This window comes from Galeopterus variegatus, unplaced genomic scaffold (assembly GCF_000696425.1).
Source record: "Galeopterus variegatus unplaced genomic scaffold, G_variegatus-3.0.2 Scaffold10656, whole genome shotgun sequence".
NCBI classification, from domain to species: domain Eukaryota; kingdom Metazoa; phylum Chordata; class Mammalia; order Dermoptera; family Cynocephalidae; genus Galeopterus; species Galeopterus variegatus.
In genome coordinates, this window is record NW_007736767.1 from 59,859 (window position 1) to 60,142 (window position 284).

Genomic DNA, 284 nt, shown 5'->3' on the forward strand with positions numbered 1-284 from the left:
GGAAGCTGAGAAGTCCAAGACTGAGGGGCCATATCTGGCGAGGGTCTTCTTGCTGCCTCATTCCACGGTGGAAGAGAGAGAGAGAGAGAGAGAGAAGGGGGACCAAGCTCATCCTTTTATCAAGAACCCACTCCCACAATAACTAACACAATCCTGTAATAATGGCACGAATCCATCTAATCACTTCTTAAAGGTCCCACCTTTCAGCACTTGCATTGGGGATTAAGTTTCCAACACATGAGCTTTAGGGGACACATTCAAACCACAGCAACACCTAATCCCAT